The sequence below is a fragment of the Corvus cornix genome, chromosome 1A (assembly GCF_000738735.6).
Source record: "Corvus cornix cornix isolate S_Up_H32 chromosome 1A, ASM73873v5, whole genome shotgun sequence".
Lineage (NCBI taxonomy): Eukaryota > Metazoa > Chordata > Aves > Passeriformes > Corvidae > Corvus > Corvus cornix.
In genome coordinates this window covers 22,148,699-22,166,722 of record NC_047057.1, presented here as the reverse complement: position 1 = coordinate 22,166,722, position 18,024 = coordinate 22,148,699, and the positions used below count along the sequence as shown (strand labels likewise).

At 41.2% G+C, this 18,024-nt stretch overlaps 1 protein-coding gene and 1 long non-coding RNA gene across 2 annotated transcripts in view; one reads left to right on the top strand and one right to left on the bottom strand.

Moving 5' to 3' along the window:
* Nucleotides 1–5,438, bottom strand: part of FAM3C (FAM3 metabolism regulating signaling molecule C) — a 58,968-nt gene extending 53,530 nt beyond the window's left edge. The window contains exon 1 of the mRNA XM_019283601.3: nt 5,420–5,438. The gene's annotated coding sequence lies outside the window, so the exon portion shown is untranslated. The remainder of the gene's footprint in view (nt 1–5,419) is intronic.
* A 3,806-nt stretch (nt 5,439–9,244) lies between these two features.
* Nucleotides 9,245–14,796, top strand: LOC120412001. The gene is made up of 2 exons (XR_005604633.1): nt 9,245–9,684; nt 13,862–14,796. It is a non-coding gene; the product is annotated as an uncharacterized LOC120412001 (long non-coding RNA).
* The last annotated feature ends 3,228 nt before the right edge of the window (nt 14,797–18,024 follow it).

Below are 18,024 nucleotides of genomic sequence, written 5' to 3'. Positions count from 1 at the left end.
AAAGAGAGGGAAACAGCATAGGCTTATAACTAACAAGCCCCTACCATACCCACAACTACAAGGAAAGTACAACTGCAACAAACCCTTCTGTTGGAAAAATGCCAAGTGTGACAGACTGAGTCCAAGATGTCTGCAAACCATGTAATAATAAAGTTATTGCTTGAATAAAGAACTCTATAAGGTAAAAAAACCCCCACCTCTTTGTCAAACATTCCTACTCTGTGTTTTCAGGGCCATGCGGACTGTGTCTGATACACTCTCCTCTGAACACTTACAGAGGGACTCTTACATCAACGTGCAGGAACAAGGATTTACTGCATCCCAGGGCTCCCATGTCCATCTATCAGATGCAGACCCCTATAAACTTGCCAGCCCATTCCTGGTTCTCCCCAGGGAAACCTGTCCATCACTGCTGCAGGGAAGGTGCCCCAGCAGATGAATCTGACTGCAGGTATGAGTGTAAGGAGTGGGAAGAGAGAGGCAGTGCACAGTGCTGCTGCTGGCAGTTCCCATGTCCATGACTAGGGATGATACTTTACATCACCTTCTTTTCTAAATAAAACCTTATGTCTTCTTGTTTGTTATCTGATACAGACTGACCAACTCTATATTTCTTGTAATTTCTTGCTGCATTTCTCTGTGCTTTTTACACCATCACCATATTTTTTGCTGATTGTCAGATTTCTAGAAATGTGGCTAGGTCCTACTGCTCTGATTGTTTCCTGGACACTGGACGGCAGCCCTGAGAAATCACAGAATCATAGAATGGTTTGGGTTGAAAGTGGTCATTAAAGATCATCTAGTTTCAACCCCTCTGCATTGGGAAGGCACACCTTCCACTAGAGCAGGAAGAATCACCTCTCCTGACCTGCTGGCCATGCTTCCGTTGATGCAGCCTGGGGTACAATGGCCCTTCTGGGCTGTCAGCACACAGTACCAGCTCATTTTGAACTTTTTATCAACTAAATGAGTACTCTGTACTTCTTCTTTGTACGTGCAATGAGTTACTTGCACAATATTGTTTCTGTAATTCATGGAATATCATTACTGTAACTGAATAATTGACCTTGGCTGGCTGCCAGACACCTGCCCAGCTGCTCGCTTCTTCTTCCTCCTCAACATGACAGAAGAAGCAAATGCGAGAAAGCTCATGGATAAAGACAGGGAGATCCCTTGCAGTCACTGTCGCAGGCAAAAGAGTCTTGATTTGGAGAAGATTGATTTCATTTATTACCCATTAAAAAAGAAAGAATAAAAAAGTAGAGCAATGAGAAAGAAAGACAAAACCAAAGCACCACTATAGGCCTTCCTCCCAGGTTCAACTTCAATCCTTTTTTCCAAAATCTTCTAACTCTTCTACTTCGTCCTACCCCAAGTGGGACAGGTGAATGGAGAATGGGGGAGTTGCCATCTGTGCACAACTGCTCTTTTCTGCTGCTTCTTCCTCCTCCTCACACTTTCCTGTTGCTCCAGTGAGAGTCCTTCCCATAGGGTATAGTCCTTCAAAAACAGACTGGTCCATCATGGGTGCTGCAGCTCCTTCTGGGAAGTCTGCTCCTGTGTGGACTCTCCATGAGCCGCATGTTTCTTCAAGGGTTTCTTCACCAGCTGTGGCATAGGGAACGCCATGGGCTGCACTGTGAATATCTGTTCCATTATATTCTATGGGCTGTAGGGGAATCACTGCACCTCCTTCCTCGCCTTTTCTGATCTAGGTGTCTCCAGGGCTGTTTCGCATTTTCTCAATCCTCTCTCTCTGCTGCTCTGCAGGTTTCTAACCCCTTTTTAAATGTTTTCACAGAGGTGCCACCAGCTTGGCTAACAGGCTCAGCTGTGCATCATGTGGTGCCTCAGTTTTGGAACTATTTGGAACTGTCTGGCCAGTCAGGGGCAGGTCCTGGTTTCTTCTCAAAAAGACCACCCTCACAGCCCCTTGCTGCCAGTACTAGGGCATGGACACCCAAGACAGTTGCTGTGCAAGTGTGCAGTAAACCCATGTTGTCCAAAATGCACCAGGTTTCAGCATTCATCCAGCTCAACTCTGCAATCAATCTGTGACTGCATCTATCCCACCTGTAGTGAGTCAGTGTGCTGGTCGGGTGTAGTCTGGCCATGGCTCATTGCCTCCCAGAGGACTGCTCCTGCCCTTTCTTCCCACACTTGCAGCTGCATAACTCTCTTGCTCCAGCATGCCTCACAGCACAATACACTTTGAATATGATTAAATTTCTTAATCCAATGAAAAACTGTGCCCTTTTCGTTTGCAGAGTTAGCTTTCTGACAAGTTTCTTTCCTGACAGATAGGTAACATCTAACTTAGTTCAGCTGCAAGTTTAACTGTGGGTAAATAACCATGATCGGCAGTGTTCATAGTGTGCATGCACATTTTTTGTTCCCAGAAAACCCAAATGAAAATACAGGATGCTTTTTGAATGTGGAATGAGGACAGGTATGTATGATTTAAAAGAGTTGCAAATGCCCATGCCAGTCTGTTACAAACTTAGAGCTCTGGGAAATAAACAAGGTTGCAGGATGCCCAACTTTCCACATTATATTCCAGAAAAATTATCCCAAATTGCACAACACAATTCAAACCAGGCAAAGCATAATAGATAAGGAAGCCAAAAATCTCCAACTGAAGGCCCAGAGAAGGATAAGAGCTCTCAAGTATACGAAAGAAAAGGATTTGCTTTCTAGAAAAGGCTATTCAGCCAGGAGAGTTCCCCTGAGAGACGATATGATAGTTACCTATGAAATCATGAGTGTCACAGTGAATAGGTATAAAATGAATATTATCTTAGACCCCAGCCAAGGTGATAATACCAGTGTTTCCAAAACTTGAACATTTACAGGGAGAAGAGAGCGTCCCAGAAGGTGCTGTATATCTTACTCCTGGATGTCTACTAGCCCTATCCAGACAAGCAAGAAGCCTGGGTGGAAAATGGTGGGACTGTCTGAGGAGTGGAAATAAGGAGCAACTGGGAGCAAAAGAGCCAACAAGGAAACTCAGTAGATTCTTGGCTTCAGTATTGGTAAGATTCCCATAAGCTGTAACTTTTATAGCAGAGAGATGAGATAGTTTGATTTGGAGTAGGCATACCCAAAGTACTTAGACTAATCAGAATAATATGTTAATGGGTCACCAGGACCAGATAACATTCACCCAAGAGTTCAGAAGGAAATGAGATATAATACTGCAGAACTATTGGCTATCCACAGCACGCGCTGGAGGGGAAACCTGGAAGCTACTGAGCAGTGAGTATGACTCATGAGAAAATTGTAAAACAGGTCTATAGAAAGGAAAGAGATTGCTGAATACATGAATAAACACTGTCTATTGAAAAAGTGTCAGCAGGGCTGGAGTGAAAGGGTGTCCTATCTCCCTGGCCTGCTGGAATTATATCATGGGCAAAGGGAATAGTACATTTGAATTTCCAAAAAGCCTTTGACTAGATTACATGCCAAAGGTTACAAAAAACCCAACCTTACATAGCCATAGGATTACAGATAATGACCTTTTGTCTATTGGAGGATGGATAAAGGTTTGAAAATAAAGGCTAATGCTGTACAAAGTGGAAAAATATTGGCAGTGGACTTCAGTAGGGACTAGTATGAGGACTAGACTTATTCATATTCTTCACCAGTGATCTGGAAAGGGAAATGCAGCAAAATCATCACATTTCAAAATAATACCAAGCTCTTACAATAGGCAGTGAGGAATTCCAGAAGTTCACAAAACTGAATGGGAAAAAAGATACCTAATTCATTTCACCAATCTAAAAGAAAAGCAGTGCATCTAGAGAAAAAGAATCTAAAAGTCACCTATGTGGAGAATTCAGGACTCTCAGGATTCCAGCTCAGGAAAGTGATCTTGGAAATATCACAGTCATTTTACAAAAATTATTGACATAGTGTTCAGTATCAGCCCCCTAAAAAGCCAGCAAAATGCAGATCATTGGCAGGAAAGGTGTTGAAAATAACACAAGGAGCATAATTGTGCCACTATGTAAACTTCTCATCTTGCGAGCTTAAAACTCCTGGGTCCTCAAGAAAAACACAGTGGAGCTAGACAAGGTACAGAGAAAGGCAGCTAAAATGATTGAGGGGATGTCACAGCAGTCTTTTAAGGAAAGATTCAAAAGATTGAAGCTGTTCAAAAGGGAAATGAGGAAAAAAGGGAAAGGAAAAAGGACTAAAATTTACAAAATTATGAGGGTGGTGGAAAGGTCAATGCAGAAGTAAAATTTACTACATCTTGCAATGCTAGGGCTAGAGAGCACTTGGTGTAGCTAATTTTAAAAAGGCAAAACGGAGATACTATCACAGCCTTAAAAGGGAGTAGATAAATTCCTTAAAGGGAACAGGCAGTGATGTGTATTACCTTCTGACACCTTTTAACCAAGCCTTGTGGACAGTAGGCAACTGGTCTCTTCTGCTTTCTCCGAGTGGCATTTTCTAATGCCACTGTACAAGACAGTGTGGCCACTGATGGTTTATCCCACTGATCCTGAAATGGGAAGTTTCATGTATTCTTACCCCCAGCCTAAATGGGCTGGGCTAAATGAAGCATAAGGAGAAATTTGTCTTGTCATAGAAAACACATGCTAAAGCCACTGCTGTAATTTTTTCAAACCTCTCAAAAAAAAAAAAAAAAAGGAAAAATAGGAATTAAAAAGTAATTTCCTGTCACTAATTTCATGCTCCCCCTCAAAAGTGTCCTATTTCTGTCCTTTCCTTAGAATTTTATTCAGCATTAACCACAATGCAAGTTGTGTAATATACTCATATTGAATACTAATACAAAAAAACAGGAAGTACAATTAACATAAGAACATGACAACATTAATTAAATACTGCATTGCGCTCTTGAAGTCCCTCGTCCAATAAAATGGAATATTTTAGTTTTATTCTGTGCCCCACACAATAATGATCAAATGAAGTGAAACTAGGTATCAAGTTTTCATAGCTCTCTTCATCTCAGAAATGTACAGAAAGTTTTACTGTCCTCCCACTCTGCCCACTGCTGCTCCAGCTGATATGCAAATCAAATCTGCTCTGCTCCCTCACCAACTCTCTTCCCCCCACGAGAACTGATAAAGAATAAAGCTAGAGTTGCTTTCCTTGCTTCTGATTCTGTTGCTGAGCAAGCCTGAAACTTAACTTCTCACTTCTCTCTCCTATTCATGACCATGGAGAAAAGAAGGGAATACTGCATTATTTCCTGCTGGTACCCCTAAAACAAAGGAAATCAAAGCTTTCCTTTTTCCCTGCTCTCTCCTCTCTCCCACATGCTGGTTTACTTGCTGTCCTCCTATTAACCCCAACGAGATGGCACAGGTATATTTAGTTGTTTCATTATCTTCAGGTGTCTCTGTCCTTCTGTAATCCTCATCTATTCAGGGCTAATTCATCCTCTTACCTTAGTTGAATGGTTAGTTATGGCGTGTGTCCCCCACCTGCACCTGAAGTCCTGATCGTTCTGCTCACACTGAGTTGCCCTCAAAGCTGATACTGTGACCTGTGTTGCCTCTTACCACATCGCCAATCCAGTGTGGCCATGCAGCAGCAGACTCCACAAGCCCGGCCCCGGAACACCCCGCCCCTGCCGCTCACACAGACAAAGTGCAAGGGAGACGCAAGACCCTTTGTCCCCAGTGAATATTTAGTGTTATTCTTGTTGAGCTGAGCTGAGTAAGGGCAAGTGACTGGAAATGCAAAGTCCCGCCACTCCTGTGCTCAGGAGATTTAGATCACTCCGCTGGATGATGTTGGTTTAATTGTGCCGAAGCAGAATGGCTCTTTGAGTTCAGACAATGCCCAGCCCCGCGGAGAGCCCTAACCAAAGGTTATCTGTCAAGAGGAAGTTCACCCATCCTTGGTTCTCGGTTTCCTTGGTCCTGCAGAACGCAGCTTCTCGTATCAGACATTCCATTTACTCTAAAACTAGTCATTCATTCATCTGAATGCAAAAAAACCACCCCAGTATTCCAGGTGACTGAACTGCACTTTATTGAAGGATTTGTATTCTGCTGCTGAATGGAATGAGCAGTTAGTCATAGAGGCTTCACCCAGCAGATCACTTAAACAGCTGAGAGAGTCACAGCAAAAGGTGTCCCATCTGGAGGGACCCCGTTGTTTTAGAAGAGTAACTGTGTAATATTTTTGTAATTTGATGTTAAAATCAACTTTTTATAGCAATTAGAGATTTTTATTCCTATTCCTTATAGTTTATTATCTTTTATATTTATTAAGAAGTTTAAATGGGTATGTGGTATGTGAGGAGATGTGACCTTTATACTTTAAAGACTGTGAAACATTCCAAACCTTTAGGTAGAAAAGTAAATCAATTTAGAAGGTGATGTAAGGAAAAAGATCTTTATTTTAAGGAGGTAGTGTAGGACATTTATTATTATCTTTATTTTTTAATGAAGGATCTGAGCACATATGTCTCTGAGACAGAAATAAATGACAAAACTTTCCAGAAGCAAGAAATTCTCTCTGAATTTTCAGCATTTCAGTGCAGGTACCTTCAGACATTCCAGTGTGTTGTGTTCCACATTTCATTCTGTACCTCCAGTCTGTGTCCCATGTATTTGCCTCAGTACAAATGTTCATAGCAGAACAACTGCATAGAATCTGTTCCAATAGCAGTCATACCACCACAACTGTGGGAAAAATGTTCTTTTCATTTATTGCTCCGAGTGAGCAAAATGTACCTTTCCCTTTACTATTGTGTGTTGCACTGTTTATTTCAAAAAGAATCAGTGCTCAGCAACTCATGGCAATATGGTCATACTCCTCAAACAAATAATTTTTATGTTGCCGAGGGAAAAGTCTGAACAACTTCCAACACATCAGAGACAAAGCTGGCAAATCTGATATCACTCTAACACGTCTGTATGATGCTCAATACAATTCAAACAGTGGGCAGATCTTGCCCAGTAGAACCCAGGAAAGCAACTACTTTTTGTCTGTGTACAAAATTCTCATTGCAGCTAGTGAAACAGCTACAGCAAATTTCAGCTAGTTTTTGGTAGTATTTTGTGAAGCACAATACTGGTGTGAGCAGAAAATCATACTAGAATTAAATAATGGATTTTATTCCCCAGCTCCTAATTTTTGAGAGAAGTCTTCAAAACTTCTTTTAATTGAAAATAATATTTTTCAGTTTCTTCTAGTTTGAGTAATGTATGATGATAAAAATGAGCAGAATGCTACTTAAAAAAACTGTACCATTAAAATAGCTGTGAAATTTAGGTCTTCTCTTGTAATTACGCAGTGTACACCTAACATACAATGGTTTATGTATGTAATTAGGAAATTGAACTCCCGTGGGAGCAGAAATGCAGATGATGTATAGTGCCATTCTTAGGAAATAGAAACACTTCAACAGAAGTTTCTTGGTCAGGAAGACTGTCCAACAGACTGAACTGGTGGTATTTTAAAGACAGAGACTTACACTAATGCTTGCCAGAGTTAAAAACATAGATGAAATTTTGATTGTCTGGGCATACAAACTTTTGACAAGCATTTATCATGTATGTTGAACAAAAAATGTCTTCTATGCACATGTCAGAAAGACAAGAAAGGACATGAAAAAGGTCAATAACAATTTAGAAAAAAAACCCTGAGTCCTTGGTGTTATCATTATAGTAATTTAATAGTTTTTCAGGTGATTTTTGCCTGGTTTTTGTTGTCCAGTGCATCAGGGTGTGGAACAGCAACTGCAAATACAGGAGTACAGAGAACTACTGTTCAGAAGAAAAATAAACCCTACTTCCATTTTCAGCCACATCATAAGGGAGTTGAGCTAGATAAAGAATTCAGAGTGTGAGGTTTTGGTCTAGTACTTTCCTGCACTGTATGCAGTTGCTCAGACATATTTATTATTACATTGCATTAATACACTCACATATATTATTTTTAAAATAAGAATTGGGAAGATGATTACAAACGCAGCTGATATTCCTAGAAGTCTGATAACACTTACTGTTCTCCGTTAACTATGTCTAACCAAGAGTGAAACACAAAGATGGGACAGATAAATAAAAAGGGATTTCTCACTCTGGGACAGAATTTATAATGAATGCACTAAACTCTGTTAGGCAGCTGGAGAAACCTTGGGTTATAACAGAGGACCCATAAACGTCAGTGTTCTTAGAGGATCTGGGCACCTTGAAGTGGGGCTTACCACTTCCAGGCGTTAGGCAAGCTGTTCAGCACTTTGAAGAATGAAGTTTTACTTACTTGTACAAAAAACTCCAATTAGTGTGCATCAGATTCACAGGCTTGACAAAAAAAAACCCAGAGTAATTATCATTTGCCTACTTAGATATTGCTAAAGGTATTCTTATAGTGCAGAAGAGCTCCTATCTTTTGAAAGAGAAAATTTGTTGGTTTAAATAAAATGGATTTAGTGTATGGTTTATAATTCATAAATCTAGCAGGAATATGGAATTTGCCTATGAATTATATTTTAAATAAAAACTGAAGCAACAGAACAAACTAATTATTCATTTAATATGAATGATCTCCATAGAGGTAAAGATGTTTCTTCAGGTGTGCAAGGAATTAAACAGACACTGTCAAAGCTATGGACAAAGTATAATGAGTTTACAAAATCCATTCTATTTTCTTTATCTGTTCCCTGAAGCCACAGTGTTAATAACCACTTTCATTCAAATTTGTCTCAGGCCTATTTTCCCAGACTACCTCATTTTATAGATAGATAGATTTTTTTTTTTTTTTTTTTTTGGAGCAATTTACAAATCTGGAAGATCCTTATACAGTTTAAAAAGGAGGATAGGCATTCCTCATGCCCCTGAGAGTCCATTTCTGGGAGCTATCTGCAGTCATTTTTACAGTAATAAAGGGTTATATTCAGAACTGCTGGTAAGTGGTGCAGGAAGACAGTCAAGAATAAAGCCGGTTTGTTGGCACTATTCATTTTAAGAGAGACCAAGCTTTATCTTGGAAGCTCATAAAACCTGTGACTCCTGACCACACTCACTAAGGTTCTGATAGATTTTATATTGGCACGTTGTGTACAAATTAAGAAGCAAACTATATCCTCTTCCTAAGGTATACCCTGTGATAAGCACATTTGGCTGAGAGAGAGAATGTGGAGTTTAAGTAGAGCCAATTTCATTTAACTTATTAACAGCTGTGTCAGTCACCCATCTTTTTGGGCTGCATTCACTACCACTATGCTCTATACACCCATTATTTTTCTCAGGTCTGAAATGAATGCAAATTGACTTGCTAGCAGTTAACCTCACTGGTGTCAGTGGGTGCCTAAGCTGCAGGAAAAGGGTGAATCAAATGTGCTGCACGTGTCTGGGGCAGACATGACAGAGCTTCCTCCTTGCTCTTGTCAGAGGGATCTCTTTGGCACTCTGTCACACCGCACTGCACAAAGCAGTTTTATTCTCTCACAGCCTCAGCAAGGAAGGTAGGCTCAGTGACCTCTGTCAAACAGGCAAATGTGGTTTTCTTCCCCATAGCTGAAAATTAAATGTATTATTTTGTCCTCCTACTGAGTCATAAAAAAATCAATTTTGTGTCAGCAGCAAAGCTGCTCACCGAAGTGTTGTCTTCCCTGGCCGGCTGGGAGCCCTGAGGCTGAGCAAATCCCCCTCTCTGCAAGGATATCTCATGCATCTGCTGCCTCCGTGCCTGTACGCAGTAAGTACCTGCCCCCCTTTTCCCTCCCATCTCCTGTGCCAAGCCCTACCCAGGCGACACCACGCGACTGACCAGGGGCAAGGTGAGACAAGGTAGTGCTCTCCACCCCGGGGTCTCCTCTTTGCTCTCGCCTCTGTGCTTGGGACGGTGTCCCAGCCCTGCTAGTGGGGTTTCTCTCCAGAAGGGGCAGAGGTAGACGGGAGCGGGCAGGGGTGCAGGCTGTGTACTACACGGGCTGTGGGGCTGACTTGTTCTCTACTCTCTGAACCAGTCGGTGCAAATGGGGCCACTTTGTCACTGTTACTGAGCCAGTGTGGATTTTTCTAAAATTATCCACTTCACCTCTTTTCAAAGCCAGTCCTACTTATGAATGAGCTGGTGCTTATTTAGATCCTTGTTGTCAAAATGTAAACCGTGGGGATTGATCATATTCCTGGGACATCAGTGGAATTTAGCATATGGAAAATTTCTGGGGCTCAAAAACTTTTTTGTTTCCCAAATTATTTGTCCATAGTAGGCTGTGTAAAAAAATTCTTCACTAGATAATTTTTATCATTGTGGTTGCTAGAGCAGGAACTGACAGGGGAAGTGGCTTGCTGAAAACTATAAATATTGTTAAAGTTAGAATATAGTGTGATTAGACTCCATGTGTTCTGTAATCCTACAGCTAATTTATCTGTTAGTATTAAACCAAAAGATATTATTGAAAGCAATGGACATCCCATATCCGGTCAGCACTATCTCCACAGAGAATAAGATGAATCACATACCTACAAGGCTAAGTGGCAGACAAGGTATAGTTGCTTGTACATCAGTAGTGTCAATCCTTGAGAATTTAGCTCTAGTGTATTAATAAAAACAGAGGGCACTTTTATGTAGTATCTACTTTTCCTATTTTTAAAGTGCTCCATAAGTCAGTTCTGTAAGCTAATGGAATGGTAATGGATCAATAGTAATAGCATGAGAAAATGCCACTCTAGCACACAGAAGCCAGCAGATAAGCTGATTAATGCTCCACCAGTCATCTGGTACAACAGAAATAGCCATTATGAAAGAACTCCAGTACATGATATCTCTAGAAAATAAACACTTGATTCTGTTGGGCTTTGTTTGTTTGTTTGGGGTATTTTGTGGGCCTTTTTTTGTGTGTTTTTTTTTTTCTCCCACAAATGTTGGAATGTTCCCTAAAAGTATTTATGAAGCAGTCAGATGCATTGACCACACACAAGGCTAGAAAAGCAATTCTCCAGACATAACTGTTCTTCAGCCAGTGAGGGGCTTTGCTGAGAAATGCAGAAAGTGAGTCTTTCCCGTTTCCCTTGTCTCTTTGGTGTCAATAAGACAAATGAAATGTCCTTTCAGGAGTTACCTAGAGAGGAATTCTTTTGCTTATCATTGGGGCATGTATGAAAGGGCCATTCTGTCCCTTACTTTATGACCAACTGACTAATCTGTGAGTTATACCCAGGAGTGTGAAGAAGAACACAAGGACATAAGGATATGAATAATTATTGTCGGCAATCTTAGACTTTGGAAAACCAAACTGAGAGCAGGATTGAAAACCTCATTAAACATGTAAACCAAAACTGAGTCAAGAACTATTCTGAAACCTGAGAAAGCCAAATGACTCTCCAGCCAAATTTAATGGACAACACATTATCACTGACAAATGCTGAATGCTTTGCTAAGGGGACAGGAAAACCTTCATTACCTGAGGAAAGTTTAGGAAGAGTTGAATAATGATCATATGTGAATAGTGAATTACACAGTCCTACCAGTGAGAGTTCCTTACACCCTTCAGTTTTTCTTCCTTTTGCCCTCAGATGGCTGTCAATATTTAGAACAGTTTTTGGGCTCAGGGCTGTTTTCAGGCAGACCCCTTTCAAGCTGCCTGCTTTCTGTAAGGGACCCTTGGTGATTGTCCTGGCATTTCCTCCTGGTACTGTACCCTGTAGCTCCAGCATTGCCAGCTGCATCACAGTGTTTCTGCCTTATCATTTATCTGGGTGTGTCATACTGCCTCTGTGCTCAGTCTGTTTAGTATCAAGACTCTCTTATCTAACCCCATAGCTCTGGGGCAGAGCTGTTTCTGTTCTTCATTTCTCCAGGCAGTGCCTGGCTGAGGTATGTTGGCTCCACAGCCAAGATGGTCTCTGAGCAGCAGAGTCCAGGCAAAGGAAAGAGCATGTCCTCAGTCCAAAGACTGGGTTTCAGCTCTGTAAAGACACTTCAGAAGTGTCTGGGTGCCAGGGATATATCCTTCTGCTTAAAAATACATCTCAAATCTTGCCCTGGCCCTTGTGTCTAAACAGGGATAAGGCAAAGTGTTCACTCAGGTGTTTTAAAATAACTTACTTTTTTTGGCACCCTTCTTTTCATTTTTTTCACCAGCAACTCTCACCTCCTGGAAACTGTTGCTGCCTCAATTTCTTACCATCAAGAGCAGTAACAGCTGCACCCCCTGACTGTCTCAAGGAGATCCGCTGTTGCTGTAGGCAGTGAGGAGAAATTGGAAGAAGGTAGTTATGGCTGGAAGGTCTGTCTCTGTGTCCTACCCTCATCTGCCAGAGGCAGCAGCAGCAGTACTGTGGCAGCTCATTCATAGCCTCTGGAAGAGGCATCTGTCTCTTCAAGTGTCATTCATACTTGAATGACTATTGCATCTCTTCCAGGGAAGACACCAGATGGAAGTTTTCTGAATGCCAGATTTGACTACAGGTTGCCAACAGGACCACACTGGGTCAGACATGAGGGCTCACTAGTTTATACCAGAAATCCAAAGGATTCCTGGCCAAACCTCATGCTGCTTGGCCTGAAACCACGCAGAAGATGCCTGCCTATTTCATTCCCTCCTGTGTTTTCTCTGTAGATGGCATCAGAGCTCTCTCCATCTGTGAGCTGAAGCCTTCAGGGCTAATGATGCTTTTGTCATTTTCAGTATCAGGTAATTCTCAAGTGTTCGACTTTTACAATTGCCACAAACTGCTCTTTGCTGAAGTGGAACCAGTTGATTCACACAGCAATAAACAGAGAATGTCACTGGTCATCAGGATGCTCCAGCAGAGTCTAGATGTTACAATGGAGACCTGTGGTATGAGGCACATTATCTCCCATGAAATACTAGAGTTAAACAAACAGGTAATGCCTACAAAAATATGAAGTGTAAGAAGATGCTGTGAACTAATTTAGTCTTAAGCATGATGCAAAATTATGCTTACAGAATCAAAAATTAGTTAGCAGTCAATGTTAGAGTGCCTTTGGGTGTTCTCACTGCAGAAGAGCGTGAGGAATTAGTATCTTACTAACTCATTTTTGGTTTTATAAAAGTTATTTCCCATTAAAAATATCCCTTGAGGGCATGACCTACTAAACCACATTCTCTCATGCAGCCTGAAGTATTATCTGTACAATAACAATTCTGTCATTGGAATGCAAGACACCACACTATTTTGGATGATTAGTATCTACAATCATTCAGCCACAAGACAAGGATTCCTGATGAGAAAACCCATGAGCTTGATCATCCTTTTATTACCTGCTAAAATGTTCTCATTTGCCTTCCCTTTGCAAAATTTGGTTCTCAGTACTCAAAGAGATTAAATTTCAGAAAATATATTTTCACAAAAATAAATCTCTGCATTTGTAAGAAAGGGAATGATTTGGAGGGTAATATGGGGCTGTATCCAGTCGGCTGAAACCGACTCTAGGACAGACTGACAGGCTTGATTACTTACCTGATCAAGACAAGGTTGTGGCAAAAGACAGAGCAAGATGAACCCACTGTTGTAATGTGTTGCAATCCCATGTAACCACCTAATACAGAGTGGATACCTCAGTCCTTCCTGAGCAGGGAGCGAAGGAAGCTGTGTGGAGTACCCACCTGGAAACACCTTTTGAAGGTCTGAACAATTGCCTTCTCTGTGAATTTTCAGGACTGACTGTGTGTAGGCAAGGGGACAACTTCCTAAATAATGTTTTCTAAGACGGAAATGAGAAGTAATCTCTGCCAGCTGCCACAAGATTGGTGGTGGCAAAATTGTGAGCTAACCTATCTGGCTTTTTATGGTGACATTTCCCAGACAAGGCATCTCTGTGTCTTGTAGACAGAGAGCTGAGAATGTCTGCATTGCAGGGAGAAAGAGCGGAATGTTGTATCACCTTTCTTGTCTCTTCCCAGGAAACAACTCTGGCTCATGGATATTCCAGAAGGAACAGACTGGAACTGGCTGCTTCAAACTGGCTGCTTCAAACATTGCTTAGGGTAAAGCTATGTCCTGATGATGCAAATCAGGCCAGATTTTATTTGAAAACCTGCTTTTCCAGAGTGGTCTGGCTGACATACTATTATTCCCTACTCTTGGCACTTTCTTGCTCTGACTTTATGTCCTTTTGAAAGCTCTGACTTTATGTCCTTTTGAAAGACCTACACACCACCCAGCAGAGCCTGGGCTGCACACTGATCTATGCATACAAAGTATTCTTTGCTGAAGTTCACAGTATGCACTGTGGGTGCTGGACAAAAGAACTAGCTGTAAATATAAACCAGGAATAATTGTTGTTGGCACCACTGCAGCTCTCAGGGTGAAATTCATTTCACAGATCATCCACAGAGAGGCAAGCCCCAGAAAATCCTTGGATATTTTATTTGCAAAGATTCCTCTGACATTCAGTCATTTTAGGCAGTGCAACCTTATTGAAGACTTTTGACGGTTGTCAAGAGAGGTTGTTCTCTGGATTTATTTAAGTCAGATGTTGTAGTACTTGATGTCTTGTCTTCCCTTTTCCTTAGGAAACATTCTTAGGCTGCCACTGTTTTTACTGTCCCCATTCTGAATTTAAAATAACTCTTTATGCAAGGAAATGCAGGTGCAACTGTTCTGCCATTATAGGAACATTCTGCCAATGTAGGAACCCTGGGAGAAGCAGAGGTTTTGAAATGGAAGAAGAATGTCTTCACAGGACTGTTCCTTTCCTTGTTCCTGTGGCTGCTTTTCTGCTTGTTTTCACATATGAGACATCACTACAAGCTGTTTTCCTGTTAGTGAATTTTCCACACAATATTATCTCTGAATAGAGATTATTTTAAAAGCATCCATTAAAATTCAGAGTGCATTTCAGTGTTTCATCTGCTTCTTCATGCTTCTAGTTCAAGGATAGTTCTGAAATGTTACAGGATGTTTATCTTCATTTTGCTTGTGAGTGCTATATGTTCTCAGTACCATATTATTCAATAGGGAAGAGGGAAAAAATGAATGGAGTAAGGTAGTGGCTAGTAATCATTTTAATTTTTTCCTTAAAAGAATGGAGTTCTGACAACTGCTGACTTTAATCTGCTTCTGGCATTTTAAATTACATTGTTTTTCAATTAGAGTCCAAGAATGGAATGAAGCAGATTGCTGTCAGAAAGCTCTGACGAATGATTGGTAAACTTTGTGGTAATACTTCAAAAATAATCAATTTTATAGAGAAAATCATCACCTCCAGAAAATCCCCCAAATGGAGAAAAAACATAAGTTGAATAGAAAGATTTTGCAAAGTGCTTCAGATGGATTTCTTGAGCCTCTGTATATTATTGGCTGTGCAATACCCTGAGGATCACATCAGGATGCAGCCTGCTTGTGCTTCCCTCTACAGCACCCATCCTGCAAGCACAGAAAGCAAAAGGAAATTGTTATGCAGCATGAGGCCACTTCAAAATTGGCTCTTAGTTGTAAGGTTGCAATTACTCAACATGTTTTCCTTCCCAAAGATTCCTGATCCCCTTCTGCTTACATAAGAAAATTTCTGTAGATTTATATAGGATAAAGATGGAGCCATTATTTATCATTTATTGCAGTGTTTAGTGTTTGCCTTTGCTCTCTGGTTTCTTAGGTACTTATTCAGAGCCACTTGTCCTGCAGCAACCCCCTCAGCTCAGGACATTGTGCTCTCCCCCTGACAGCAGCAAGAGCAGTAGGTGGCCTGGCTTCCCAGTTCTTGTCTGGGCAAGGTGGCTTCCAGGCTGTGACACTCCTTCCTTCTCCCCTTCCTTCCCTGCAGTCCTGCACTCTCTCCAGCTGCCTGTTCACCTCTGTCTCAAAGCATCCTAAAAAAATAGTGGTGCACAGGTGACCCTGTGCCAACCCAACGCCAGGGCTTGTTTCCTGAAGAAAAACACAATTACAAAATAAAAGTGATGTAAGTTCTTATAATTCTTTATAGTAGATACAGCCAAATGTAGAAAAAAAATGACATTAAAAATGTCCACTAAGAATAAACCCATTTAGTACCTAGCAAGCTTTTATTCAACACTGGCAGTATAATCTCTTATTCTGAAAGGAAAGCTTTGCACATGCTTCTCCGTTTTCAAGAGCTCCTTCATTAATATTACTCCCTCATGTATAAAGTGAACTCATGACTTTGCATAATCACTCTCCCTCCTGTATGAGACAGAATCAAGCCAGCACTGCACATTCCATTACTCCTGAAGGGCAGCTTCCAGAGCTGCATTTTAATTAGGGTGATAGGTTGTTTATCTCTAAAGGTTCAAGTAGACTAGTGGGTTTCTGAACTTTAATAAGTTACTGCATGTCAGCCAAGACAGGTGACTGCCGATGTGCTTGCTCCTTCCCTGATACTTGTCAGGGAAAACATTTTTTCTTTCATTAACCTATACTGAAGTCTGAGCTAATGTGTTTTGCACCACATTTGTAGTGAGAACCTCCAGTCAGTTACCAGTAGCTTGTTAAACTGCAGGTGAAATAATCTTACCTCTTAGACCAGAGTGCTTAGGCACAGCTGCGACACGGCCCATCTCATTCATCTTCCTTAGGAGAGCTTGGTTAATGGGAAAGAGCAAAGTCCATCTTACCTGCCTTCTATTTCTTAAAAATGCATGAACCCCAGGTTAATTACATTGGTTTTCTGTCTTTAGGAGGAAAGATAGTTCTGTATATTAAAGATGAATCCACAGACAAGTAATTTCAAACACTTTGACTGTGAAATAGCATTGGAATTTTGACCCCTTTATCTAGTAATGCAGATACTGCAGTAATTTGGGATTGAAGCTTTCCTGCGCTACCTGGTGCTATTTAACCTTGCTTGAGCTTGTTTATTTATACAGAAAGTGTGGAAAGTAATGCTTGTCTTTCTCACAAGTCTGTGAGGAAGCTTGTACTGAATAATAGATGCAAAAAGCCCTGTGAATGTTGGCTAGAAGAAATAACATAAACGTGGGCTCATGTTAATTGGGGATTTATTTTTTAATGTCAGTCTACTGGAGTAGAACTTCCAGGATCATTTAGTTTTTCCGAGAAGACACCCAGCAATATAGCTGGAAGTGCTGCGCACACTTAGCTTGCAGTAAACCAAAACATATTTCAGGTTTCTTATGCTTGAATTCTAGAAACACAGGTGATGTCCAGCTCAGGTGTTGATTCACTGCATGACTCATGGTCTGAAGGTGTAGCTGTCTCTTGGAACAGATGCTGGGTGCACATGTTTTTTCTGCCCGCTTTGGAGATGTGTCTGCAAATGTGTTGGACTGCAGCTCAGACCAAGGTGTTTTGTGTGTGTGCTTCAAAGCCTATATTTAGACTGCAAAGATAAGAACCAGAGAACCCATCAGGGTGGCTAGGTAGACACACAACAAATGTACATGCCAGATAGCCTTTATGAGTACAGAAGGATAGGCTGTCTCAATCACTTAGTTTCAAATTCCCATTGTAGGTAGACATCCAAAATCTAGCTCTTAACATCTTGCCATCTAATCCTCAAGGAATTTTAAGTCCACAGGTACTCATGTTTCCTATGTATAGTATTCCCCAGATATTTGAAGTTTTTTCCTCATAAGTTTAGGCCTCTATAAAAGTTCAAGAACTTTTAACATTGACCCCCATAATGAGTTGTACAGAACTGTTTCTCAGATGGGGACTCAGTCCCGTAGGCATCTATGTTATAATGGCTACATAGAGCTCTTCCAAATACATGTCTGGAGCATGTGTTGGCAGTGCTATTTTCCTTCTTTATGTGCAGATGTTCAAGGATTAACATTCAAGAGGAAAGAAGGTGCTGCCTCTTCTGCCTCTTCTTCCTCTTCTTAGCTGCAAGCCTGAACTCTTGGGAAAGCATCTAGACTCTAGATGTATTTTGGAGATGGCGGGTTCATCAAAGCAGTGGGGCGACAGATGAGGATTGTGAGGATGAGTCAGCGATTTGATGATTCAGGCACCTGGAAGAAGACCTGGCCTCCAGTTTGTGCTCTAACCTGCACATAAAGCACTGAAGAGCACACACTGTTATACCTACCTGTAAAGACCTGATGGCACCGCAGGATTTAAAATCAGGATCCCTGCTGTTAGG